This window comes from Archocentrus centrarchus, unplaced genomic scaffold (assembly GCF_007364275.1).
Source record: "Archocentrus centrarchus isolate MPI-CPG fArcCen1 unplaced genomic scaffold, fArcCen1 scaffold_41_ctg1, whole genome shotgun sequence".
In the NCBI taxonomy this organism is placed as follows: domain Eukaryota; kingdom Metazoa; phylum Chordata; class Actinopteri; order Cichliformes; family Cichlidae; genus Archocentrus; species Archocentrus centrarchus.
This window is the reverse complement of record NW_022060267.1, coordinates 406,118-432,522: the sequence shown is the minus strand read 5'-3', so window position 1 is coordinate 432,522 and position 26,405 is coordinate 406,118. Positions and strand designations below refer to the sequence as shown.

Genomic DNA, 26,405 nt, shown 5'->3' with positions numbered 1-26,405 from the left:
AACTACAATTAACAGGAAGAGCCTATAGAAAACTTATAGAGCTCTTCTTGTAAAAGCAAATATGTAAAACTGACAGACATGACAGGCTCTAAAAAATCTCCATTGGAGGCAGTTTAAAGCCAGATTAAATAAATCTATGATGATCGTGGTGTATTAATAAAATACAAGATCAACTTTAATGATTCCACAACGGGGACATTTGGATATTACAGCAGCTAAAGTACAGAGAAGGATGAAGTAAAATAAAATAGAAAACACTATATACAAAATTACACACATATACATCATATCTATATACAGTACAGTATAGAGACAGTGTGGTGTGGAAGTGCTTGGGTGGAGGCGATTCTTTCTTTCTGGTATAACTTTCAGAGCCCTAGAAAAGAGTGAAGAAGCAGAAAGTGAAGCTCTGATTGGTCCAGGGGCTTCTGATTGTGCTGCTAACGATACCATACGGGCCTCGACACAGGCTTCATTTGGACCCTTTGGCTCGGTACAGGCCTCAGGGCTTTGGTACAAGACGTAACATCACTACTCCAGGAATGGAGGCATTTGGAGGCTGAAATCGGCTCTCTGGGACACTTTTTGTAGTGAACTGATGAAAGCTGTGTCTCACATGGAGTGGATGTTAGTCCAACACATCAGACATGAGCTCTGCAGCTGTCAGTTGATGTGAGCATCAATGATTTGTGTTTCCTCTGCAGGTGAAGGTAAAAAGTGTGTGTGAGCTGATGTGAATTGAGCAGCATGGATCAGTGTGAGGACAGAGAGGAGGGAGTCCCTCCCTCTAAAACCACTCTGTGTGGGGAACATGAGAGCCAGACCAAAGCTCAGAGGTGAGATGACATCTCTAACTGTCCATGACTCTTCTCCATGTCACAGCTCAGCACTCACATCACTGCTGCATCATTATTCACAGGAACCCACCTGGACCTGGACCTGGACCAGGACCTGGACTTGGACCTGGACCTGGACCCAGCTGTGTGTCCTTAAAGAGTGACCGGTCTGCAGGTCGCCTCATTAATTTTAAAGGTCAGCGTGCGTCTGCTGCAGAGAGGTGAGCTGTCAGTAACATGAACTCTTTGATTTAACTGCTTGATGTTGTTGGATAGAAACTGCAGTGCAAACACGTCGTTCCTTCAATCCCATTGAAACTGTCTCTGAAAAACAAGCCTTTGGTTTCTAAAGAGCTGAAAATCCACTTCAGCAAACAGGAAGTGATGCTTGGGCTCATGTTTTCTTCCATCAGTCATGCTGTAGAAAGTCAGAGGGGTTCATTCTGCAGTGAAATCAATGAAACACCAACTTTACTGCACAGATTTCCCTTTAAAACTTTGAGCATCAAAATGAGTCAAACTCTGGTTATTGTGGGTTTTTGTAAACTTCTACAAACAAAGCTGATCTCCACTTTTCTCCACTCTGAAAATCCAGCAAATAAAAATCAAAGTCTGATCTGCTGACATGAACCTAAAGTTTGATCTGTGTGCCTGTTGGAGATCAGTTCATCTTCTGCTCACTGAACTGTGGACAGAAACAGGAAGTTGAAGCTTCTCCATGTAAATGTTTGTGGGCTTCAAGCATCCATCTGTCCACACAGGCTGTGTTGTGTTACTGCTGTATGTGTGCTGTGTGTGTCTGTCTGAAGCATCTTCTTACTCTGCACACATGGAACTACACTGACTGTGAGCTGAGCCCAAACACAGCTGACCTACACTGAATCCTGCACCTGAATGCATCCTGAGCAGACACAGGTGACTGCAGCTGCGGCTGATTGGCTAACATGCAGCTCACATGACCTTATCCAGAAGAAGCAGAGAACCTCCCTGAAAGACGAGCAGCTGATCTTAAAAACGTGTTTAAAGTTTATTGTGGTGTCTTTGATTGTTGCTGTTCATTCTCTGGGCTCCTGCAGTATTCCTGATATTGGTCCAGTCATATCCTCCTCACTCTGATTAATTAAAGTAACCATGGTTACAGTAAGGTCACAGGGGTCACCACAGCAGGTCAGCAGGGTTTAGATCTGGCAGAGTTTTTCCACTGCGTGCTCTTTACAATCAAAGCTCCCTGAGACGCCTGTTTGTTCTGATTTGGTCTCTAAATAAAACTGAAGTTTGGATCCAGAATCATGAATTTCATGTAAAGTTGAGCTGAGGGAGAAACGAAGGACCTCAGACGGCTGATTTTACCTTCACTAAATGTTTCACAGCTTTTTGTCCTAAAGAGGACCTGATTTTAGCTTCTTCTTTGGAAACATTCTCAGAACAATCCTCCTGTGCTTGAACTCATTCTTGATGGTTCCTCCACAGAGAGGACCAGCAGAGCTCAGAGGGTCCCAGTGGTCAGTCTGCCCAGCAGCATCGAACACAGCTGGACTCCATATTTATGGTCTGTACATGTACAACAACTACTGTTCCATCTATTCTGCTCACAGTCATCTCCATGCTGCTCTTTGGAGACCAGTGGATTGTCAGTGTGTCCAACATGGATCTGATGTTTGGCTCCATGATTTCAGTCTGATTGGCTCATTCATAAAGTCTTCTGTTCCAGCTGCTGGAGGACAACATCATCACTTTTGTGAAGGACGAGCTGAAGAAGATCCAGAAGATCCTGAGTCCAGATTACCCAGAATGCTTCGAGAAGGAGGATGAAGAGCAGAGGAGCAGCAGCAGAGAGGCATTAGTGAAGATCACAGTGGACTTCCTGAGGAGAATGAAGCAGGAGGAGCTGGTTGAGCGTCTGCAGAGCAGTAAGAGGATTTCTCTAAAGATTGAAGCTGCTGGATGAATGAGACATTTACTGAAGTTTAAAGAGATTAAACAGCATGGATTCAAACAGGCATTCTTTATGGAGATGAAATAGTCACATCTATTTGGTAAAACATTAACCGATGTTCTTTATTCATTCAGAACGTCGTGCTGCAGTTTGTGGACGTGAACTTAAATCTGCTCTGAAGAAGAAGTTCCAGTGTGTGTTTGAGGGCATCGCTAAAGCAGGAAACCCAACCCTCCTGAATCAGAACTACACAGAGCTCTACATCAAAGAGGGAGGGGCTGCAGAGGTCAATGAGGAACATGAGGTCAGACAGATTGAAACAGCATCCAGGAAACCAGACAGAGCAGAAACAACAATCAGACAAGAAGACATATTTAAAGGCTCACCTGGAAGAGATGAACCAATCAGAACAGTGCTGACAAAGGGAGTGGCTGGCATTGGGAAAACAGTCCTAACACAGAAATACACCCTCGACTGGGCTGAAGACAAAGCCAACCAGGACATCCAGTTCATGTTTCCATTGACTTTCAGAGAGCTGAATGTGCTGAAAGAGGAAAAGTTCAGCTTGGTGGAACTTGTTCATCACTTCTTCACTGAAACCAAAGAAGCAGGAATCTGCAGCTTTGAACACTTCCAGGTTGTGTTCATCTTTGATGGTCTGGATGAGTGTCGACTTCCTCTGGACTTCCACAAAACTACAATCCTGACTGACCCTAGAAAGTCCACCTCAGTGGATGTGCTGCTGACAAACCTCATCAGGGGGAACCTGCTTCCCTCTGCTCGCCTCTGGATAACCACACGACCTGCAGCAGCCAATCAGATCCCTCCTCAGTGTGTTAGCAGGGTGACAGAGGTCAGAGGGTTCACTGACCCTCAGAAGGAGGAGTATTTCAGGAAGAGATTCAGAGATGAGGAGCAGGCCAGCAGGATCATCTCCCACATCAAGACATCACGAAGCCTCCACATCATGTGCCACATCCCAGTCTTCTGCTGGATCACTGCTACAGTTCTGGAGGATGTGCTGAAGACCAGAGAGGGAGGAGAGCTGCCCAAGACCCTGACTGAGATGTACATCCACTTCCTGGTGGTTCAGGCCAAAGTGAAGAAGGTCAAGTATGATGGAGGAGCTGAGACAGATCCACACTGGAGTCCAGAGAGCAGGAAGATGATTGAGTCTCTGGGAAAACTGGCTTTGGATCAGCTGCAGAAAGGAAACCTGATCTTCTATGAATCAGACCTGACAGAGTGTGGCATCGATATGAGAGCAGCCTCAGTGTACTCAGGAGTGTTCACACAGATCTTTAAAGAGGAGAGAGGGCTGTACCAGGACAAGGTGTTCTGCTTCATCCATCTGAGTGTTCAGGAGTTTCTGGCTGCTCTTCATGTCCATCTGACCTTCATCAAGTCTGGACTCAATCTGCTGGAAGAACAAACAACCTTCAAGAAGTCTAAATTATTTAATAAACCAAAGCTACAAGCTCTCCATCAGAGTGCTGTGAACAAGGCCTTACAGAGTCCAAATGGACACCTGGACTTGTTCCTCCGCTTCCTCCTGGGTCTTTCACTGCAGACCAATCAGAGTCTCCTACGAGGCCTGCTGACACAGACAGGAAGTAGCTCACAGACCAATCAGGAAACAGTCCAGTACATCAAGGAGAAGCTCAGTAAGAATCTGTCTGCAGAGAAAAGCATCAATCTGTTCCACTGTCTGAATGAACTGAATGATGGTTCTCTAGTGGAGGAGATCCAACAGTCCCTGAGATCAGGAAGTCTCTCCACAGATAAACTGTCTCCTGCTCAGTGGTCAGCTCTGGTCTTCATCTTACTGTCATCAGAAGAAGATCTGGATGTGTTTGACCTGCAGAAATACTCTGCTTCAGAGGAGGCTCTGCTGAGGCTGCTGCCAGTGGTCAAAGCCTCCAACAAAGCTCTGTGAGTAAATATGTCATCATCCCTTTATTTCTATCATAAACAGTGTGATGGGTGCTGTTCTTTTAAAAACTTAAGAATATGAATTCAATGATCATCAGCTATAATCAAGCTTATGATACTTTTAATGTCCCAAAGCAGCAGAAAGTGTTTCTGAGACATTTGTGTGTCTAACTCTTATCAAAGTACCATCCAGACCCATAGGTCATTAACTCCCATCATTAATGTCTCAAAAACAAAAACCCATAATAAGAAAAATCTGTGGCATGTTCTGTTCATCCCAAAGGATCCAATCAATGTTCTTTCTGTACTGTTCTCTCTTCAGTTCTCAGTAACTCTGTATCATATACCCAGGCTCTGCAGCTGCTGCTGAACTCAATCTTATTCCTTATGTTGTTTGTAGATTCATGTTGTCAAATCTCAGTCACTGGTTCATAAAAATGTCCTTGTCCATCCACTCAGTACAGATGACCTTCGGTTTGTCAGGCCCCCTGGCAGCTTTACTGGCCTCAGGTTGTTCACAGCAGACTGTAACTACATCTTCTTCTGATGTTGCTAATCCAAGCTCTGGCTTGTGTCCCACCTTCAGTGCAGTCCCTTATTTCCTCTGTAATCTCTGCTATGGCTGCTCTAATTGCATCCAGCATGGAGGACAAACTGGCTCCACTAAGGTTCCTGTTAGTTGTCAGAAAGCATGTCTGACTGTAAGGCTGCCATAACCAGAGTTCCCACAGAATTACATTTGACTCACAGCTTTATCTTTGGGATTTCCTGAGTCAGCATTTCAGCTCATCTCCTTCACAGACACCTTTAACAGGAACACTGTTTTCTACAGCTAGTGTTTAAATCCAGTGTTCCTCACATTAAGCAGGTAATGAGGGGAATACTTCCCAAACAGAGACGTCCTGCTGTAATCTTTGTTGCTGTGGATGTTCCTGTTTCCACTGTCATATTCCAGAATCAGGCTCTAAAATGTACAGATGGATCTGAGAAGATTTGATTCCCAATCATGAGACAGAAATCAGGTTTTTGGTAGGTTTACAGTTTTTCAGGATTCCTAAATCAGAAGGTGGAGGAGGTGGAGCTCACAATGACTGCTGCTCTTCAGCAGGCTTCATGAAACTAGCCAATCAGAAGAAAGTAGACTTTTAGGGAGGGTGGCCTTAAAGGGGGAGGAGCTAAAGCAGCTTGTTTTAGTTAGAGGATAAAATGAGAGGCTACACCAGGGTCCAGGATGTGATACATAAAGATTACTGTGAACTGCATTCAGCAACAATAATCAAAGATATTAAAACAGGCCTGTGCCAGCAGGGACTGAACTAGTGTCACTAAATCTATCAGCACTTCACTGGTTTCCTTTTAAACATGTTGGTATAATTGTGTTTCTACTGAGCAAATTTAACATGCTTTATTTTTCCAGTCTTAAATTTTAAGTTGTTTCTCATGAATTGTAGAGGACACACACTTGTTTTTGTTGCAGTTTTTGTTGAGGTCCAACATATAAACTGATTTTCAGCTGATCACAAATATTATTTTTCAGACTGAGCAGCTGTAACCTCTCAGAGAGAAGCTGTGAAGATCTGCTGTCAGTTCTCAGCTCCCAGTCCTGTAGTCTGAGAGAGCTGGACCTGAGTACCAACAGCCTGCAGGAGTCAGGAGTGAAGAAGCTGTCTGCTGCAGTGGGGAGTCCACACTGCAAACTGAACACTCTCAGGTCAGAACAATAGATATTCTGTTTGTGATAAACTGACAAAATTAACCAAATAAATCATTTCAGCAGATAAAAATCAACCATATTAATTTATTCTTGTGTCTTAGTATTATTTTCATTATTTCTAACCTGTTCAACACAAGACAATTAAAGATTCTTTAAAATGCAGATTAATACAGGTTAATTATTGCTAATTGGTGTTGGTTACACTCTAACAGTGTTTGTATTATTGTTAATATTTTAATTTTCAGACTGAGTATCTGTAACCTCCCAGAAAAAAGCTGTGAAGTTCTGTCCTCAGTCCTCAGCTCCCAGTCCTCTAGTCTGAGAGAGCTGGACCTGAGTATCAACAACCTGCAGGATTCAGGACTGAAGCTTCTGTCTGCTGGACTGCAGAGTCTCACTTATAAACTGAATATTTTGAGGTCAGATCAAATTATATCTTATTTTTCAAAATGAATCGATTAAAATTTTGACCCACTGAAGTTTAAATACATTCATATGTTGTTGCATTTTAGTAAGAGATCAAGGATTCTGGAAAAAACAAAAACAAAACAGGATTAAATATTGCTAAATCTACTATCTCCTCACCACACCTTGATGTCACTTTAATAGAAGTGGTTGTTTTATTGGTCATCTTCTATTTTTCAGATTGAATGGCTGTAACCTCTCAGAGAGAAGCTGTGAAGCTCTGTCCTCAGTCCTCAGCTCCCAGTCCTCTAGTCTGAGAGAGCTGGACCTGAGTAACAACAACCTGCAGGATTCAGGACTGAAGCTTCTGTCTGCTGGACTGCAGAGTCCACATTGTATACTGGAAACTCTCAGGTCAGGATTCAGACCTTTCCACTGATGATTATTTAAAATCTGATTTTAATTATAGCACAAATAGCTAATCTTCATGGAACTGTTAAATTACCTTTTATTTATCTTATGATGGATTATTAGAGTCTGAATTACTGTCTAAAGACTTATAGTCACATTTTTTTTTTAAAAGGAAAATGTCATTTTTTCACTGGTTAGTTTAGATATTTAGGTCTGTTTTACTTCAATAACATAACCACTTTCTTTTCATACTGGCAGGATAAAAATGTCCAAATGACTTGTTTAGGCATCTGTAGGACATTAATGAAAATGACTGAATGACTGGGTATCTAATAAGATTTCAGGAAACTTATGATAGAAATGTCTTAATGTAGATGATCAGTTTAAGAGGTTATTGGTGATACTGGTTAACTGTTTGCTTTTCATTGCAATGAAGGAATTTTACACATATTTTAAAAGACAGATAAAGTGTTCCACTGTCTGTCCAGTAGTTATTATCCACAGCCATTCCCCATCACTACAGTCATCAGAATGAAACCTGCTTCAGTTGATGGAGGAATCCAATCTATTTTTTTTCTTCAGGTACATTAGTGTCTCACAGCTGGTTCGTGTGTTCTCCCTGTTCCTGTGTTGGTTCTCTGACTGTAACCTAATATAAATGGTCCATAGGTGTGAATGTGGCTGTGAGTGGTTGTCTCCCTGGTAGAGCTCTCTGTCTACGTCTACACTCAAAGTCACTGAGATAGGCTTCATAATGATGGACCAGCTGATCATTGATGAAAACAATCAATACAATAAACAAAGTGGAGCAGATCATGGAAATGAAAAGGTTTCCATTTCATGGCAGAACCTGCTGATAGATTTTTGAGTTTAACAACAGCTGAACTCTGAACATCCCTCACACAGTGAGAATGATTAGATTATCTGGATCTTTACCAAACATGTGACTGGGTGTTGTAGAACTGCAGCTGCATTGAATGCTTAAATGCTATTCACTGTAATAAACTGGCCATTCAATACTGAGCTACTGTTTGGTTGCTTTGGGGTTTCTTAGTTTATCTTTGCTCATAGCTTTGATTTTCAGGCATTCTGAGCCTTCAGTTCTTGTTAGTTTTACTTCCTGTTTGTATTTGTGAGGTTTATTTAGTTCCCTCACTGCTCCTCTTCCTCTCTTTGCTAAGGTCACTCAGGTTTCTGTGTTTCAGTCATGCTTCCTCTTTTATTTTGGTAGGTATCGTCTCTGGTGTCTTAGGTTTAGTTTGACTTCCTCTCCTGTAGTTGTCTAATTATTTTCAGCTGTGTCTCGTTACCTGCTGTGTTCAGTTTCCTGATTATCTCAGGTGTATAAATATCCCTGTCCTTCCTCTCAGTCTGTGAGTGCTTCCCAATGATCCATTTGCTGAGGAAGGTTCCTCACTGAGAGAAGTGGCCCAGAAATCTCTGCATGGAGGCCATAATAAGAGCAGTTTGAATTCTCCTGATACTCATCACTTTGACAAACACATTTTAATGAGCACTGACTCACTGTAATGTTTCCTCTCCACAATAATTAGTTAACACAATAAAACACATCTTTGAGCTTTTTATGGACTCTGAAACTGGACTTTTTTGGAGACCAGGGCCCTGCACTACGAAGCCAGCTCAGCATACCCAGGGTCTCTTTGGGGGATCTGGGTTCACTGAGCCTAACACTGGTGATCAGGATAAACCATGGTTATCAGGTTAAGTTAACCCAGGGTTTCTGCTGCAGGGTCACATGAAAGGGGCGGGGCTGGCAGCATCTAACCAATCTAACAGAGGCGTTTCACAGGTCACATGACTCTTCTTCCACAGACAATGATCCCTATGAGTGCCGCCTGCTCCTGAGACGTTATCACATAAATGAGATAAAAATATCCCAGTAAAGTGGAACACTGCTGTGAAAAAGGACACAAAATTTGGATCCTTTTCGGATCGATAACAAAATTTGCAGTATCACACACCACTCCCGAGCATCACTTCAGGCCTGCAGCAGCTTTCATTGGTGTTCCAGTTGGTTTATTGGAAGAATATCTGCTGGCTGGAGTGTGTGTGCAGAGAGAGTGTGGGCCCACCTTTGCTTCATGGAGCCTCATTGAGACTTTTGTCATTGAGCAAACTTAAAGGGACATTTCAGAGAAATTCTAATCTTTCATTTCATTGTTAAACATTTCCAAATCATTTCAGTTCATTGTGTTCTGCAGCTGCTTTGAGTGCTGTTTGCTTCTTCCTGTTATTTCCTGCTAAGAAGTTCAGAGGATTTGGTGACTCAGTGTTACACTGAGCATTTGTGAGTGTGCTAACTTTGCTGCCCACACTGCACAGTTTGCAGTGCAGCTATTCTAGTGTTCTTCTAGTTCATCTGAAGGGAAGAACAAGACTCAGGACACTAAATCTTCTTGGAAGTCCTCGTGTTTCATGAAGGTTGTTCGCTTTAAAGAACCCAGGGCCCTTACCTGCCACAGTGAGCACAGGTGGGCTGCAGGTATCATTGACTTAGTGAGCTTTGTTGTTGTGTTGCAGGATTCTCATTGGTTTGGACTTCAGCTCAGCTGGGATCAGAGATGGATGGAGGGAATTTAATGTCAGTCCTAGAAATCCTAAACAAGGAGCAGGAAAGGAGTTTGAGTGGATCAGCAGGAACATAGAACATGGGATTTTTCAATAGCACATTGCAGCATTCAGGCATGAATCTAACACACTCACACAGATTGATGGAGAGCTGCATTGTCACAGCTTTGATTGGTCACAGATTGAGCAGAGAGAAGTGGCTCTCTGTGTGCGCACTGCTGAGAAAAAGCAGCTCAGTTCATTTGTGCTCTGTTTCAGTCAGATCAGCATTACTGAGGAGCAGGAAGTGGAGCTCAGCTCTAAACACTCAGCGTGAGGACTGAGTGAAGAGTTTGAGGACAGAGTTTTGGAGCTGCGCTCACAGCTTTGAGCCGTCCATGCAGAGTGCTCATTCTGATAACATGTCCCCTCCTAAAAACACTCCTCTGAGCATCCATCACGACCACAGCAGGTAGAAGATGGGCTTTGTTTCTCTCACTGATGTTTGTGGGATTCATTGAAATCTTCTCCTCCTCAAAGTCAAACTCCTCCAAATCCAGATGCCATCAGGACAGCAGCAAAAATCCTGGTGTCCACAACTTTGAGTCCCAAACTGACTCTGAGCCTCTTTAGTGAATCCAGCAGCTTTTGAACTTCCAAAGAAGTCTTTGAGCTGCAGACGTCAGGAAATCTGAGCCCAAATGTTCCTTTTTCTTTCAGATTCCACCTTTGGAATGAAGCTTTTAACAGGCTGCTCTCCTTTAAATGAGCTGCATCAAACAGCAGGGGAAGAACACACTGTGCTGAAGGAAGATGTGGGTTTTGTAGTCCATCTTCTGCACATTGTAGTTCCAACACATCCAGCATCACGTTGTTAAGGAGAGACGAGTGTGAAGCGGTTCAGATTCTCAGCGCTCTTCTCTTTTCCTGAGTCCTTATTAATTCTCCTGCCACCTCCCAGCTTAGGAAAAGGAGATAGGAGATACTTTTAGGATGTCCACTTTGTCTCAGGCTCAGTTTGTCCTCCTCAGGTGCTGCCTGCCTCTCTGGATCCTCCTTCTAGTTTTTCATGGCTTTTTCTTCTGCACTTTGTTTCCATCAAACTAATCAAAGGTTCAGTCAGTCTGCTTCTGCATCTGGATTTGGCTCCTCTCCTCCTCAACACTCCAGGACATGACAGGATACCAAGGCCAGATGTTCTTGTGCAGCACAAACACTTTTTCAAAGCTTTTTCCAAATGTTGAACTTGCTGTGGAAGCAGCTCCCAGTTTGAGTCCAGGAGACAGACCCCCTCTCTGCTATAAGATCAGCTTCAAACTTTCCTTTTGGATCAAGCTTCTAGTTGGAGCTGGATCAGGTGACCCTGAAGCCTCCCTTAGTTCTGCTGCTATAGGCTCAGGCTGCTGCTGGACTTCCCATGATGCATTTCTTCTGCACTCCCCTCTTTTCCCTCCTGATGCTTTGATCTGCCACTACTGCAGCTCCTTAACTTTGCTCTTCTCTCTCCTTAGTTTGTGTTTGGTTCTTGTCTCTCTGAGCTCATCTCTGCTCTCTTCTCTTTGCCCTCACACTGAAACCAGTCATGGTCCGAGCTCCTCCTGGAGCCTGTTTTCATTGGAAGCATCTTTCTGTCAGAGGGAGTTCTTCCTTCCCACCATCACCAAGTGCTGCTCACAGTGGATTGTCTGATGGTTGGGGCTTTCTCTCTAAGATCGGAGGCTGTTACCTTACACTGTTACACAACCTGAGATGATGCTGTTGTCTGTTGGCAATTTTCACTTAAAAATAAAGCCTCATGAAATTGAATGGATGGAAATGGATAGATGTTATTGTATGTGACAAACAGGAAATGATTGCTCACAGATGGATTGTTGTTTTGTGTGTCTGCAGTCTGTCAGGCTGTCTGATCACAGAGGAAGGCTGTACTTCTCTGGCCTCAGCTCTGAGCTCCAACCCCTCCCATCTGAGAGAGCTGGACCTGAGCTACAATCATCCAGGAGACTCAGGAATGAAGCTGCTGTCGGCCGCACTGAAGGATCCACGCTGGAGACTGGACACTCTCAGGTATGGAGAGGATGTCTGATAGAGGAGGAAGAGCTGGAAGCATTTCCTGTGTCCTTCACTCACTTCCTGTTTGTTTCATGCACGTCACTTCTCCTCTGCTCTCTCCTCTTCGTCGTCTCCTCTGCTCTCTCCTCTTCGTCGTCTCCTCTGCTCTCTCCTCTTCTTCTCCTCTGCTCTCTCCTCTTCATCGTCTCCTCTGCTCTCTCCTCTTCATCGTCTCCTCTGCTCTCTCCTCTTCATCGTCTCCTCTGCTCTCTCCTCTTCATCGTCTCCTCTGCTCTCTCCTCTTCATCGTCTCCTCTGCTCTCTCCTCTTTATCGTCTCCTCTGCTCTCTCCTCTTCATCGTCTCCTCTGCTCTCTCCTTTTCATCGTCTCCTCTGCTCTTTCCTCTTCCTCTCCTCTTCTTCTCCTCTGCTCTCTCCTCTTCATCGTCTCCTCTGCTCTCTCCTCTTCATCTCCTCTGCTCCCTCCTCCTCTTCGTCTCCTCTGTCCTCTCGTCTTCATCTCCTCTGCTCTCTCGTCTTCGTCTCCTCTGCTCTCTCCTCCTCTTCATCTCCTCTGTCCTCTCGTCTTCGTCTCCTCTGCTCTCTCCTCCTCTTCGTCTCCTCTGTCCTCTCGTCTTCGTCTCCTCTGCTCTCTCCTCGTCTTCGTCTCCTTTGTCCTCTCGTCTTCGTTTCCTCTGCTCTCTCCTCCTCTTCGTCTCCTCTGTCCTCTCGTCTTCGTCTCCTCTGCTCTCTCCTCCTCTTCGTCTCCTCTGCTCTCTCCTCGTCTTCGTCTCCTCTGTCCTCTCGTCTTCGTCTCCTCTGCCCTCTCCTCTTCGTCGTCTCCTCTGCCCTCTCCTCTTCGCCGTCTCCTCTGCTCTCTCCTCTTCTTCGTCTCCTCTGCCCTCTCCTCTTCGTCGTCTCCTCTGCCCTCTCCTCTTCGTCGTCTCCTCTGCTCTCTCCTCTTAATAGCCCCGCCCCTGAGCTCCGCCCCTGAGCTCCACAGAGGAAGTTGTTCTTCTTGCTGTGATTATTCTGCGTGATGTAGTCTCAGATTTCAGAGCCAGTTTTCCATTTTGAGCTCATTTCCAGCTTCAAGTCTTTTAACAACCTTGTGCAGTTTGCAGATCTTCTAAGTTCTCAGCTGGAAGACAAAAGCTGCAAATTCCCTTCAATGAGTCATTTTGAATTGATGTTCAAATGAAGATTCAAATGTTGTTCCAGTGTGAAAACAATGTGTAACTGGAAGATCCTGTGAAGCACTGCTGAAAGACAAAGAGCCCAACACGTGGACATCCTCTGTTCTAACATCATTTCAGCTGTTGGGTTAAATCCTCTTGACTTTTGTGCCTTTCTGACTGTATAAAGGACACTTTGAGACAAAAACAGGAAAACAATCTGATGGTGCTGCAGACTAATCCACAGGATCTGATCTCCTTGATCCGTGGATCATTTTCCTATACTTGTCATATTCAAAGGTCAGACATCTTCAAGTGTGTGTGTGCCTCTGAAGCACAGCTGTGACTCTGTCACTTCTTTTCCTCTGCTTAATGATGGAGAAGAAGTTTGATGAGCCCAGTGCTGCATTTGAATGCTTTCTTTCTCATCAACAACATCCAGACTGAAAGCTTCAAAGAATGAACTCCAAAGGGTTCAAACAGGCTCCCACTGGCCATCACTGCCTCTGCCTGTAGCCGGGTCAGACCTGCAGCTGCAGGGTTTTGATGCTGATCTGAGAACAGTTCAATGATGCGGTCATCCCTCGTGGTGCTCGCAGCTTCGCTTTCATCGGCCCTAAAGGGAAATTAGCCGTGCGGCCGAGCCAGAACAAAAACATGTAGAAAACAGAGACGCAGACGCTCAGAGGAAGACAGGAAATAACCTCTGACCCCCCTCCTCCTTTCAGGGCGGAGCCTGCTGGAGTGCGATGGCTGAGCCCAGGTCTGAGGAAGTGTAAGTGTGTTTTTAATGTGATTGATGAAAACAAAGCAGCACACATTCAACCATCTTCAAACTGTCACATCACTCATTCACATCTCTGATGTCAGGAGTCATCATCAAAGTGTCAATCAATGAACAGATGATGGATCAATAACTGCAGCTGGATTGTGTTTGTTCTCTCCATCAGATTCCTGTCAACTCACAATCGACACAAACACAGTGAACAAATGGCTACAACTGTCTGACAACAACAGGAAGGTGACACATGTGAAGGAGGTTCAGTCATATCCTGATCATCCAGACAGGTTTGATGTTCTTCCTCAGCTGCTGTGTAGAAATGGTCTGACTGGTCGCTGTTACTGGGAGGTCGAGTGGAGAGGAAACGTTTATATATCAGTGAGTTACAGAAGAATCAGAAGGAAAGGAGGCAGTGATGACTGTTTGTTTGGATGGAATGATCAGTCCTGGAGTCTGGACTGCTATGATGGTCGTCCTCAGTCTGTCATTCACAATAACAGAAGAACATTCATCTCCTCCTCCTCCTCCTCCTCCTCCTCCTCCTCCTCCTCCTCCTCCTCCTCCTCTGGCTCTAACAGAGTAGCAGTGTATGTGGACTGTCCTGCTGGCACTCTGTCCTTCTACAGAGTCTCCTCTGACACTCTGATCCACCTCCACACCTTCAACACCACATTCACTGAACCTCTTTATCCTGGGTTTATGTTCTGGTCTCCTGGTTCCTCAGTGTGTGTGTGCTGAGCTGAGTGTAAAGAGCGTCCTCCTGTTAGAGAAACACTCTGACTGTTGAACAGATAGTTCAGTCTGTACATGTCTGTCTCTTTCACTCACAAACACGTTTTCACATTCATGGATTCAATCAGTTGATGTTTGAAACTGTTCTCAATGATTCCTTGTAAACTTCTTCCTCTTCAGTCCTTTAAAGATGGAAGCTGCCATTATTCCAGGATCCACTTGTTGTTTTTCTGTCTTTTTCCACTCAAAGCTTCACAGTGAATATCAGGATGTTGTGTTTCTCTGAAGCTCACTTCACAACAGCTCCTCTGCATTTTCAACAAGTCTGAGCTCATTCAAATCCATCCAAATCTTTGATTTCTCTTTCTTAATGCCATTTTTCCAACCTCTCCACATGCTCTTACTGTTGGACTCATTTTTGGAAGCTGTGATGGAAGCAGGACAGGAAGGAAGCTCTCAGCAGGAGCACCTTTTCACAATAAGAGCACATTTGCATGCTTTGTGCTTTTGAACTGATCCAATGACAGAAACATGAACTTCCATATTGATCAGATGTTGATGTGCAGCTCTGATGTCACTAACATCTCCTTGAAGTCTTCATTGATGGTGATTTGTGGCCCTCTGCTGGTGAGAAGATGAACTGCATGAAGTGTTTGAAATGAGCTTTTTCTAATTGGACTGCTGACTGCTGTTAACCACACTGAGACCAACACTGATGTCTTCAACACAAACACTGATGTGGATGAACAGTCACTAAAGACTATTAATGTCTATTTGTGTCTTTAACATGTTTGTGTTTGTCACAGAGAAACTCTGGATTGGATTTCTGGATCTTTGCTCTTTTCCCTGCAGTTCGTTCCCACAATGACTCCATGATGGAAATCTCTAATAAAGTCATCAAATGAACAGCATGTCTCCCAGTGTTTGTGTGTCCTTTGTGCTCTTCTCCTTGTATCCAGTCTCTGCTGCTGTGTGCTGTGCTGCACTCACTCACAGATCAGAGTACATGTACAGTTATCCCAGCGACACCAGGAGGAGACAAATGTTTGGCTTCATTTACAAACAACAATCTCAGCTATGGATTCAAACAGCAGCAAATATGCAAATGAATCCTATTCAGGCTCCACCTTTGACCTTTTCTTTTCCTTCCAAAGGTCAGAGCACTGGGAAGCGTCATGTTGGCTTTCTTCCAAATCAGAAGCTTGAAGCTGTCAGGGGGAGTCTCAGGGTCAGGGTGCTGTCTCACTGCAGAGTCTTCAGGCTCAATCCTCCTGAGCTCACACACACAATTATTTCTAGATTAGATTTAGCTGATATTTCACAAACAAAGCTCCATTGGAGTGAACAGAGATGAGGCCACTCTGACTGTTGGAGCTCTCTGCAGGTTATTCTAGTGAACCAAAACCAAGCAAAGAACAAAGAGTCCAAAACATTTTGCTTCACTGAAATCAATCAAAATGAGCAAAGGAAAAAAGTGGAACTAACTCAAACTCTATAGTTGGTTTACAAACTAAGTTCAAGTCAAACTGTGGATAAAATGAGCTTCGTTTTCCTGTTTGTCACTTCAGCTGGATGGATGTTAGGAACACAGGATATTTGAGCTGCACAAATCATTTGGAAGAACTCAGAGACGTGAAAGCTTCCTGTTACCTGTGGCTTCTTCTGAGTCAAAGCTACATGTCCCAGATGTCTCACACACACTTTTATTAACATTCAGCTGTAGATGTACAGGAGAAACTGCTCAAAAATAAACCACTGGCATATTTAAATAATAATGCTCCTCAAATAAATTCATGCTTTTTTCCTCCATAACAAAAGACTTGCAGCCGTGTGAAGGAAGGGGTGTAAATATGCTGCAACGTAGACACACCATTAATATAACAATCTAAATAGAAATACAGCATCAAGTAGCAAATCACAGCATTAATCTTCACAACAAGGTGAAGGCCTCCTGTAGGCCCATCACCCGCAGGAGGTGTCGCAGGGGTCGGGTGCAGTGTGTGTTGGGCGGAGGCCTGGCGGACCTGCACATGGATCCTGCTCCTTCCTGTTTATTGACCAATAGTAGAGGAGCTGGAGCAAGAAGACAAGCCTCCTCATTTGCATAATGAGCAGAAATGCATATGGAAAAGGAAAAGCGGACGAGGAAATGTAAAAAGAACAAAGGCTTGTATAAGGAAAAGGCAAAACAAATATATACACTATATATATATTTCTGCTTTTATTTCTTATTATGTCAGTTTTGGTCCTCCATAGGTAAATGCACTGGTTATTATATATGACTTTTCTACTCGAGCACTCAAAGCACTTATACAACATGTTTCCATTCATACAATCATAAAAACACTTTTTTCGACATCTGCTTACGATGAAAACACCAGAAGCAGCTCGGGACTCAGCATCACGCCCCTTGGAATACTTTGACTTGCAGACTGGAGCAGCCAGGGATTGAACCACCAACCTTCCAAATAGTAAATGGCCTGCTCTACCTCCTAACCCACAGCACGGAGCCTGTGCTCATGTACCATATTTACCGTATTTGTCACCACCTTAAGGCTGCAACTAATGGCTGTTTCTGTATTTAAACTCATCTCTGTTCTGTATTTTCCCAAACATGCATTTTGTCCAATCAACATCCAGCATCATTTACAATGATTTTATGAATAAGAAGAGCTGTTTAAGGTTCTCTTTTCTTGGACCTACTATACTGTATTTTTATCTTTGAGCTTAACGAGGGCAGCTGTGCACGTGTCACAGTTCAAAGGCAGTTTGCTTTGTGAACAGCAGGAAAAGTGCTGTACTAAGACACTTTCCAGGGCATATCTGCTCTGGCAGGTAAACTCAGGCTGTGTTTTAGCTACATGCTAAAGATGCATCATTTCACAAACTAGAAGATGTTGCATTTTAAATCGTTCTGGCCTCACGATTCTTCTGTTATAATTGGATATGAGAAATTCCAAATCTGGCAAAAATGAGTAAATACAAACCTAACCATAGAAAAAAAAACTTAATATAATGTAGTTGGAATCATTTGGAGGGTGTTTTTTGTATATATTTAAGAGACTTTAGGAAATGGACTTACCCACGACCAGCTCCACTCTTGTAACCTTCCTGCCGGCCTTTTTCAGGAACGTGAGGCACTGGTACTTTCCAGCATCAGACACCTGCACATTGGAGATCCGTAATGAGATGTTCCCATCTTTCAGTTCTTTCACGATGAGGCTCGTCCTGTACTCGAAGGCAGGATTCTTCATCTCGTAGGTCTCACAGCCGTCCCGGTACAAGAAGACCACGTCTGGCTTCAGGCCTTCTTTGGACCACTCGACAGTCGGAAACTGGCTGTTGTCAGAAATATTGAAACTGCACGGCAGAATGACATCTCCTCCAGCAAAGGCCACAACCCGCCCTGTGTGACCGTGTGCGAGAGATCCACCTAAAAAAATCAAACAGAAGAATAATCACCCATATCATATCAAAATTATAAAAAAGAAAAGATAGTGAATAGACATTAAACAATATATGTAAAGCTTTACTTTGAGGGAAGAGTTGTTCCCTGTAGATGAGATGGACGCATGTGATCTGCATTATTCTCAGTGTTTGTTAGGGATTATTTTTTACTCAGTGAATAAAGGACAAATGTTTAGAGGTAAACTCCAGTAAATTAATGAATAAAACCAAATAATAAATAATTAAATAATACATTAGAAAGAGAGCAACTGATCAGAAAGTACTAGAATAACTTTTCTGTTTCAGTGCATCTTATCTTGAGGACCAGCCACAAGGACAATTAAAGCATCACCAATGTCACCATGTTCTGTCATTAATCTGGACAAGATTTCTCTATGACAAATTAAAACATCAGAAAGAAGATGTGCTTTATGACTCCACAGCTGACGAATCCGACTCATGAAAACCAGCTTGAACAAGACCGAGTCACAAAGGTCAACTGGTAGCACCCAGAGATTGTTTGTGTTATAGATAACAGGAGGCTGACAGTATAAAAATGTCATGATTAGACAGGAACACGGGCTCAGAGAGACAGAGCACACACAGGCCTGCTGTCTCCTCCGAGTCCACGCATATGCATGTGTGACTTACTTACTTTTGAATGAAAGTGTTTCAGGTGTCTTCCTTCATAACCAACCTGTTTACCTGTCATGTTATAGGTAAAGAGAGAACTGTGACAGAAGGCAAAGCCTGCATTTTTTCAATTCTCCAACCTTCACCTATGACCAGGAAAACGAGCTTCCTACACAGAGTCAGCTTTAGAGGCAGCTCTGAAAACCTCTTGAAGATTCCCCTGGGGTGACCACCGGTGCAACAGGTCAGGCCATAAAGTTTCCTCGCTGCTAAATATTCCACAGCCAGCTGTTAGTGGGATTATAACAAAGAGGAAGCGATTGGTCAGCAATCAGTGGATGCTGAGGTACATAATTAAAAAGTTGATCACTACAGACCGCCTTAGATCACCAAGCGCAACGCACGAATCACTCTTTTCCGTTTGCTAATCCAATGGACGAGTCTGGGTTTGGTGGTTGTCCTGATCCATGTCCACAAAGGCATGGATGAGTGAGTTTGGTGTGGAAGAACTTGTGTGGCCTGCACAAAGTCCGGACCTGAACCTGACAGAACACCTTTGGGATCAATCTGAGCAGCCAGGCTCTCTCACCCAACATCAGCGTCTGACCTCACAAATGTGCTTCTGGAAGAATTGTCAGAATTTGTGTCTCTGTGGCCGCTGAAAGTGAAGGTAATTTAGATAAGTTTGCAAATTTTTTCCTAAACAAGAGTCTGACAGAAGAAAACCGGAGGACCGGCAAGACTCGTTTCTTCAAGTTTCTATGATCAGCTACATTAATGTGTAATGACTCCTTTATGGTGTTATCTGCAAAACATCACAGCTGTGTTTTCCTGTGATGCAAATGCTTGCCAGGCTTTGTCACCAGAATGTTTCCTCATACAATTAAGTGACAACTCTTGACATGCTTTGTGTTTCTGTGGGGATTTTCACAGGTCACACTGGAAGGTCGCTGAAAACGCAGCGTATTTGATTAATGACCTTTAATGTTAATGTTGAACAGCAGCACATGTGACGAGGTTTGCACAGTGGGATGCTTGAAGTGATGGCCTGAAAACAAAGGTAGACTTGCAGGTGCACTTTTTCCACTGTGTGTGTGTGTGTGTGTGTGTGTGTGTGTGTGTGTGTGTGTGTGCGTGTGTGTGTGTGTGTGTGTGTGTGTGTGGCTATGCAGTTAGTCTTTGCTTTTCTTATTTCATTTCATTTTCAATTTTGGCCTTCAGCCATAAACAAAACGATCAAAATAAATCTTTTGCGTCTCTTTGCGTGTCACAGTTGTGTTGGTGCTTTTTGTTTTTGTCTTTCAGTCCCCCAACTCTCCTTTAAAGGTCAAAATTCTCGCTCCACCAGACTGCCACATGTATGGTTTACTTCAAAATTCATTTTTGATTTGATTTTTTTGCTTTTCTGGCTTTCTTTCTGATGCGTTTTCACATTAATTATATTAGGATTCATTTACATTTATTTTAAAATACAATTTTCCTCCAAACATTGTGAGTAATCATTTTAAATAATCATAATCTCAGCACTGCCTCATAGCCTTCTGAATCCCACTGACACGCCTTCTGTAGTGGAAGCAGAGTCTGGGGACGAGGGGGATGACTTGACCATCACTGGGGGTGAGGTCACGGAGGTAGTTAAACAACTCCTTGGTGGCAGGGCCCCTGGGGTGGATGAGATTCGCCCTGAGTTCCTGAAGGCTCTGGATGTTGTAGGGCTGTCTTGGTTGACACGCCTCTGCAACATCGCGTGGAGATCTGGGGCAGTGCCATTGGATTGGCAGACCGGGGTGGTGGTCCCCATCTTTAAGAAGGGAGACCGGAGGGTGTGCTAAAACTTTCGGGGGATCACACTCCTCAGCCTCCCCGGTTAGGTCTATGCCAGGGTGCTGGAAAGGAGGGTGCGTCCGTTAGTCGAACCTCGGATTCAGGAGGAACAATGTGGTTTTCGTCCTGGTCGTGGAACGCTGGACCAGCTCTTTATCCTCTCAAGGATATTCGAGTGTGCGTGGGAGTTTGCCCAACCAGTCTACATGTGCTTTGTGGACTTGGAGAAGGCATTCGACCGTGTCCCTCGGGGTGTTCTTTGGGAGGTTCTGCGGGAGTATGGGGTGTCTGGCCCATTGTTGCGGGCCATTCAGTCCTTGTACAACCACAGTGAGAGCTTGGTCCGTATAGCCGGTAATAAGTCGGATTTGTTTCCTGTCAGTGTTGGACTCCGTCAGGACTGCCCTTTGTCACCGATTCTGTTCATAATTTTTATGGACAGAATTTCTAGGCGTAGCCAGGTGGTGGAAGGCTTCTTCCTTGGTGGCCTCAGAGTCTCATCTCTGCTTTTTGCAGATGATGTGGTCCTGTTGGCTTCATCAGGGGGGGGCCTCCAGCTCGCAGTGGAACGGTTCGCAGCCGAGTGTGAAGCGGCTGGCATGAGAATCAGCACCTCTAAGTCTGAGGCCATGGTCCTCAGCCGGAAAAGGGTGGAGTGCCATCTCCGGCTCAGGGATGAGTTCCTGCCTCAAGTGGAGGAGTTTAAGTATCTCGGGGTCTTGTTCACGAGTGATGGGAGAAGGGAGCGGGAGATCGACAGGCGGATCGGGGCTGCTTCTGCAGTGATGCAGACGCTGCACCGGTCCGTCGTGGTGAAGAGGGAGCTTAGTGTAAAAGCGAGGCTCTCGATTTACCGGTCGATCTACGTTCCTACCCTCACCTATGGTCACGAGCTTTGGGTAGTGACCGAAAGAATAAGATCGTGAATACAAGCGGCAGAAATGAGTTTCCTTTGAAGGGTGGCTGGCCTCTCCCTTAGAGATAAGGTGAGGAGTGCGGCCATCCGGGAGGGGCTCAGAGTAGAGCCGCTGCTCCTCCACATCGAAAGGAGCCAGTTGAGGTGGCTCAGCATCTGATTAGGATGCCTCCTGGCCGCCTCCTGGGTGAGGTGTTCCGGGCATGTCCCACCAGGAAGAGGCCCTGTGGTAGACCCAGGACACGCTGGAGAGATTATGTATCTCGGCTGGCCTGGGAACGCCTTGGGGTCCCTCCGGATGAGCTGGAGGAGATGGCTGGGGAGAGGGAAGCCTGGGCTTCTCTGCTTAGGCTTCTGCCCCCACGACCCGGCCCCAGATAAGCGGAAGAAAATGGATGGATGGATGGATGGATAATCTCAGCACTGGCCAAAGCATTGTGATTAGTTTTAAAGATAATTTTCAGAATTTCTCCAGTGCTGTTGCCTAACTGCAAATACAATTCTGAGTTTATCCACAAGCCACAGACTTAGGAATGCTGTTCTTGGTTATCTCCATGCTAAATTAAAATAGAAAAAATATTGAAAGTGTAAGATGAAAAACTATCACACTGGAAAGCAAAAGTCGGTTCATACGGGAAAGTTTAGTAAGTGTTTGCAGAACTGTTGAGCGAAGGGATGACCTTTCTGTTTAAACTAAAATGCAAAGGGACTCATTTTTGTTCACGTCTATTTAGGGGTCATTCACAATCATCAACAATTTCCAAGGCGTATAAAGCATACTCTTTTCCAGATGCCCCCCCCCCCCCCCCCCCCCCCAAAAAAAAAAAAAGTGTACAAAGAAAATGTTGATTTCTTTTTTTTTCATGCCATTTAATTTCACCTGGTTCTTTGGCATTTTTATGTAATTGGAAGTATTAAAAGATCCTGGTGTTAAAAAATGCTGGAAATCTTGGTATCAAATATACTCTTTCCTATCTATTAAAACGTGGTATTGTTGCACTAATAAATAGATACACCTATATATTAGAATTTATAGGGTACAATAAACTGATTTGAATTTTAATGTAAATGTGTACTACACTGCATGTATGCAACAGGTATCATATAGAACATTCCTGTTGCTCATTACTGTACGGTTTGGAAAATATTTTAATAATTGTGAATGATATATCATCCATCTCATTTAGATTCTGCCTCAGAGTCAGTAATGAAGCAGCCTGCTATTTGAACAAAGTTATGGATCTTGATGCTGCTGGTATTTAATAAAGTCTCTACTTGAACTTTGACAGTGACTTCTGCTGGAATGAAGCAGAAGGAAATACTGGATTGCCTCCCATCATTAACACTGTAAAGCCAGTGCATGGACAGCAGTTGTGGCACTTATATTTATAGTCTGTTATGTACAATCCAAAATGTACCTAAAGTGGTTACATTTTGTCTTTTTAGCTCTGCTGTCAGCGCCAGATGGCAGTCAGTGGAGCTTATCCAATACAGAGCTGTCCGTGTCCATCCTGCATGTGCCAGTTGTCCATCCATCAACTCTTTGCTAAAGTTGTTACTCTTCGGTCATTTATATTTGAAATCTTCTGAAATCTGGCACAAATACTCTTTGGGTAAGGCTCTACAAAATATATGAGCTGAACTTTAAAATTTTGACTTTTTCTTTATGAATTTTTGAAAATTTCCAGAAAGCATCCTTTTCATAACATAATTAATGTGCCCTTTTTCAAAAGAGAATATCCAGCTCCAGTTTATGCCCCTTGTGGCTCGTTCTACATGAACTGTTATAAAGATGAGCAATAAAGAGACAGATTCTTCAGGTGATACAGTCAGTTCAATATGTTTATATAGGCCCAAATCACAACAGTAGTCACCTCAAAATTAGTTCCACCCATTATTTTAACCAGTAGACTTTTAGAGGAGACCCAAAAGTTTTTAATATTTTATATAAATAGCTTTCATTTCCGTGCTTTCTGTTATTTGTTTTTTCTTTTTCTACATTGCTTTAGAGTCGCCTTCCATGATCACATATATCTAATTATAAATTAGACATAACAAAGGATGTCTTTGAAATGTGGGATGAGTAGCAGAAGAGAAAGAACAATTCACTCTGCTAAATAACATTAGCCCAAAAAATCCATAAAAATAAAATCTGACTGAGGTCACCGCAGGACAGGCGCATTTGTCCCACCCAAATATTACACTGCAGAGTAGAAAAATACTTGATTTTGAAAGTTTTCTGTGCTTTTATTTTGAAGTCGCAACATAGCGTCGTGTCACTGCCAACAGCCTCAGTAGATACATTTATTGTTGCATTTTTGTTCAGCAGTTTGGAAATTAAACTCTGTGAAGAAACAAAATCACTGAAAGTAAATGATTTTACTGATGGGACTGAATTAGTGCTGCAAAGTGGCTGCTTTCAAAGATGATTAAATCAACTATTTTTGCATGCATTTTCTTACTGTGTTACATTATTTAATGTAATATCAAGAAAATGATGAATGAATGCATTTTGCTTGCTGACTGAACAATCCATTTGGCTGTATACACAAAAGTCTATTGAAATATAAATACAAATAACGCAGAAACATTTAACAGATGTTTTATTTTTGGTGTGAATGACTGAAGTCGGACAAAGTGAATGACGCAGTCTCAGCAGATCCTGTGTTGCCATGGTAATCAGGAGTCATTGCTGTAAATATAAAGGAAGGGTGGCGGTCCCATTTTGGTTTTTGCTTCATAATCTTGTACCTTTTGTAGAATTTGAAGACAACAACAAGACTTTGTGTTTTGCAGTTTTTGATGTGGTGTGTAATGAATGCTCGTAGTATATTGATGCTGTGTTTCTGTGTCTCTGTTCAAAGTGGTGCTTTTGAGCGCACATAAAACCATTTTGATGCCATTATGAAGTTTTGGTTTTAGAGATTTTTGGTTTAGAGATTTGAAAAAATGTTCCAAGGTGGTATGGCAGTTGCACCTCAGCTGAGAAGAAGGCATTTCAAGGAGCCACAACCTCTGCCCGAGAAACTATTCGTTGACCTCTCTCAACCTTTCAAGAACTTCATGGTTCCTGCTGTCTGACAAAAGCAGGAAATATTCTCACAGACCCAACACACCCTGGATACTGCCTGTTTGAGCTCTTGTCCTTGGAATATTCAGGACTATTAAAGCAATGACAATCCAGCTAAAGAACAGTTTCTATCCTCAAGCAATCAGATCACTTAATACTGACTAATGCAATTAGGCTGCTGTTGTATAGAAGGAATGTGCAATATGTCATGTTTGTAAAGCCAGCTGGTGTTTGTACATGAGAACCGTTCTGAAACATTTTTACCAGGTAAAATAAAGGTTAAAAAATGTGGAAAGACAAGAATATTTGACTGTGATTTATTGTGTTGTTTGAATTACTTTTTATGGATTGGTTTCGTTTTTTATGACTCTTTTCTTTTACACTGTAGAGAATGCACTTTAATTTAGTTGTTGTGGAAATGACAATGATCAGGAAGTTTGTGGCAGATTTGATATTAGTATTTGTTACCAGCTTGAACCTTTTCTGGTTCCATTTGCTTAAATGTCTTCAGTGAAAATTCAGAACAGGCGATAACTGAATATAGTGGAATATTACGACGTGAGACTGCTCTTTTCTACTGCTTTCAAATAGGTTTCTAAACTTTTCTCGTTAGCCCTTTTTTCATGTCATCTCTGACAACTGTATTATGTGGACTAGGGCTGTCCTCTGTCCACAGGGAGTGCTTTGGTATCATGTTTGACAGGAGTTGTTCAAATCCTAGTAGGAGAGAAAGATGTAGAAATTAGGAAGTCTTTTAAATGTATAGCAGATACTGAGCTGTAAGTTTGTCTTAACACAGACTTTTTGTCTTTTATGTCTGAACTACATTTCTCAGGATATTCGAACTCTCTGTCTCATTGAGGAATTATGTCATGTATTTTGGAAATGACAGAAGAAACAGGACATTTACCCTGTTCCAGGGTGCAATGATGACCTTTTTTTTCACCCTGATTTGTTCCAAGAAATAGAGCGTTTCGGGCCCTGTCAGATTCTACAGTCTCTGGTGCTCAGGAATGGCTGCAGTGCATAAAGCATTTGAGTCTCCAGCAATGTGGAACAAAGTGATGTGCTGGATGAGCAGTGTGGTGGGCCATCAGGAGCACACAGAGACATTTTCTGGTTGCCTGAAGGGTTGTTTTAGCCTGCTATTAAGAGGCAGCTTAATCTGTAATATTGTAGTGAAACTGAATGTGCTTATTAGCTTTTTAATCTATCAATCAGGTGCAACTCTGACCTGCAGACTGGATGCTTGCTTTGCAGCTGCTTGTGTGGCTGTGAAAAAGCCAAAGACTTCCATAAATGAGTCCTTGCAGCCTTGTTCTATCTCTCTGTCTCCCCTTGCCCTTTGTAAGAGTGTCTTTTCACCTTCCCTCAGTGTTTCCTGGCTCCGCTGTTTTCCAGCCCTCGTATGTTTTCATGTGAGGAAAGGATTCAGTAAGTTTATGGTTTCAGTTTCCTTTTTAACTTTTGTACCATCAGCCCTCAGTAAATGGCTCACTTTTCGTCCACAAAAAAAGAAAAGAAAGAAGAAAAACGGACGCGCACATCCAAAACTTTTAGTCCACCTCAATCTGGCTCTGGATGTCTGCGTTTGGATCCTCACACTTCAGTCTCCGTGACACTACATTCTGACAAGAATAGGCTCAACTTTTGAGAGTACTGAAGAGTTTCTTAACTGCTCCATATTTCCGGGGATGGTGGCTGTGCTCATCCGTGCAGGAGAGAAGGGGGAAGCTGGGCAAAGAATGAGTAACCTGGTTGTTCCTACCCTCAGTATGTGGACTTATTGGTTTAGAATCCACCAGTGTGGTTTGATAAAGACATTTCTGCAAAGTGCTCCCTCTAGTGTATGATGGGGTCAAAGGGCATTCAACTGTATGTTCTAATCTTTCTGTAAGATCTGAAAAAGTGAGGAATCTAAGAAGTTAAATGATGCAGTCCAGTGGACATATTGGATATGAAACATCACCTCTCAA

The 26,405-nt window shown here is 43.3% G+C and overlaps 1 pseudogene; it reads left to right on the top strand.

Annotated features, from left to right (window-relative positions):
- Nucleotides 1–2,765: 2,765 nt before the first annotated feature.
- The window catches only part of LOC115776946 (NACHT, LRR and PYD domains-containing protein 12-like), a 170,083-nt pseudogene continuing 146,443 nt past the window's right edge, over nt 2,766–26,405 (top strand).